Genomic DNA, 3012 nt, shown 5'->3' with positions numbered 1-3012 from the left:
GAGGACACGGGGCGGCGGGGGGCCGGGAGCCTCTGTGCCCCCCCGGGGCTTAGCCCCGCCGCTCGCAGGTGTCCCCTCCGCGCCGTCAGAGCGCTCGCTGTTGTAAACTCCGCTCCGACGGCGGGTCCGCCGAGCATCGGCGGCGGCACCGTCATCCCGTCGCGGTGCGTTCCCGCTGCTGGTTGAGCCGCATCACGTACTCCCCTCCGGACAGAGGAGCCTCATCGGGGGGCGGCGGTGGCCCCGCCGAGCCCCGCACGAGGGACACGGGGCTCCTGACTGGGAACGAAGACCGCGAATTCAGCTACCGTGGGCCGCCTGGCTCCGCGTACCTGAGCAGGGCAGAGCCAGACCCGATCGCCGCTCTCAGAAGTCGCGTATTTGGGGCGATGGAAAACAAGGCTAATGACCCTGAAACGGCCAAATTGTCCCATGATTCGGGAACTGCCTCCTGAAATCCGCCGGGCAATGTCCCTAGCGTGCTGACCCCGCGCGAGTAACGCCGTGACTTTGCCCACGGTTGGAGTGACTTCGAAAGCTAAATAACTGCCTTTCGTACGCTGGTCCTTCCCCATCTTGTACTTTATCTACCGTCGCATTTAAACATTGAAAATCTACGTAAGGGCTCGTCGAGTCCGAGTCCCCTGGCTCCGGCCTCGGGGGGAACGGGGGCGGCTGCTGACACCCACCCGGGCTGCCGCCGCGGGGAAGGAACCCCGTCCCGGTACACGGGGAAAACGGCTCCTCGGTGAGCGGCTGTCCTAGCCGCTTTGCCTGAGGTTGGTAAGGTGGATGCTTGTGTTCCCTGGTATAAATTAACAGAAGTGTGTCCTACTGGTTTATTTGTTTTTCCCAAACCAAGGGTGTTATAAAAGACATTCTCTGCGGCTCATGTTGACAAATAACTCGTGAGCTACCTGACAGTGTTAGTCCAGTTGTTGTCCATATGTCTAAATACCCTCCAAGAGACGTCAGTACCGTTTAACAAGAGAATTACCTCAAATGGAAACCAGAAGGAAGATGTTAGGGTTTTTTTTTCTTTTCCCCCAAACCCACTTTACACCTGATGGCAGTAACGCACAGGGAAGATTTTTGAAAATTCAGTATCACCTTCCCCCATAGCAGCGATCGCTTTACAACATGACGGGGGGCGGGGAGCCGTGCTTTTTTTTTTTTTTTTTTTTTTTTTAATCCATACCTTCACTAAATGACTTGCGTTCGTGTTTGTTTAACAACGGGTCGCTTCGGTAAACAAGACAATCAAAAGAACATTTGAGACTACGTGGATCCATTTCTCTGCTGCTTGTAGACGCCTGTACACCCAGAGGAGTTGTTGAATGCCTCTCCTTCCATCCTTCCTTTATTTACCCAAATGAACACAGGGAAAGCTTTTAACCGAAGGGAGATTTAAGGTGATAAGCAGCGAAGCTGCGCTTCGAGCTGCAGCCCTCTGTGGAGCAAAAGGGTTGGGGTGTTTCAAAGGCGCTTTTTTTGGTTGCTGTTGTTATTGTTGACATTTTTCTTCTTTTGGAAACCGAGACTGTTTCTTCTTCCTCGAAATATTCCGACGGTTGCCTTGCCAGTGCAATCTTCATTTTAAACAACTATTGTAGCCGAACTCTCGCACCGACTGGTTTGGCAATTATTTTAGGCTTTTGAGCGTCCCTTATGGTTTTAGGAAAGACTCTACAACCCTTCTCGCCCCCCCGCCAGGCGCTCTCTGCTTTTTTTTTTTTTTTTTTTTTTTTTTTTTTTTTTTTTTTTTCAGGGAACTAGCGAGATTAGGAATAGTCCCGCTCCCTGGGAAAGAAATAAACCCCGTCGCTCCACATCCACTTTGCGGGCGGTTTTTAAGTGCCTCTGTCTCCTGATGTAAGAGGATTGGGGGTCTGGGGTATTTTTCTGCTTTTTTTTTTTTTTGTCTGTTTGTGGGATTGTTTGGGTTTTATTTCCAGCGTGTATCAAGAAGATTTGTTAAAATCTTTCTCCATCCTCCTCCCCACCGCGACTCTGTTCACGCTGTCCCACAGCGCATCAGCCTGGGGCTGAACCGTATCCCGTAAAAGAGGGGGGACACACAGACGGACGGACAGGGGATGTGGATGCAGCTTATTTCTTCCAAGCACGACCATTTGCTTGGGGGAGGGAGAAGAATTGGGGGGTGGCTAAAACTGCCGATCCTCATAACCCACAGTCCCGAGAGACCTCGGACGCTCCTCTCCGGTGCCCAGCGAGGAGACCGGAGCGTCTCCTGGATCGCGATGGAAAACAAGGCTAATGACCCTGAAACGGCCAAATTGTCCCATGATTCGGGAACTGCCTCCTGAAATCCGCCGGGCAATGTCCCTAGCGTGCTGACCCCGCGCGAGTAACGCCGTGACTTTGCCCACGGTTGGAGTGACTTCGAAAGCTAAATAACTGCCTTTCGTACGCTGGTCCTTCCCCATCTTGTACTTTATCTACCGTCGCATTTAAACATTGAAAATCTACGTAAGGGCTCGTCGAGTCCGAGTCCCCTGGCTCCGGCCTCGGGGGGAACGGGGGCGGCTGCTGACACCCACCCGGGCTGCCGCCGCGGGGAAGGAACCCCGTCCCGGTACACGGGGAAAACGGCTCCTCGGTGAGCGGCTGTCCTAGCCGCTTTGCCTGAGGTTGGTAAGGTGGATGCTTGTGTTCCCTGGTATAAATTAACAGAAGTGTGTCCTACTGGTTTATTTGTTTTTCCCAAACCAAGGGTGTTATAAAAGACATTCTCTGCGGCTCATGTTGACAAATAACTCGTGAGCTACCTGACAGTGTTAGTCCAGTTGTTGTCCATATGTCTAAATACCCTCCAAGAGACGTCAGTACCGTTTAACAAGAGAATTACCTCAAATGGAAACCAGAAGGAAGATGTTAGGGTTTTTTTTTCTTTTCCCCCAAACCCACTTTACACCTGATGGCAGTAACGCACAGGGAAGATTTTTGAAAATTTAGTATCACCTTCCCCCATAGCAGCGATCGCTTTACAAC

This window comes from Athene cunicularia (assembly GCF_003259725.1).
Source record: "Athene cunicularia isolate RWA chromosome 3 unlocalized genomic scaffold, athCun1 chr3_part1, whole genome shotgun sequence".
Classification (NCBI taxonomy): domain Eukaryota; kingdom Metazoa; phylum Chordata; class Aves; order Strigiformes; family Strigidae; genus Athene; species Athene cunicularia.
Note: the sequence above shows the minus strand (reverse complement) of the source record.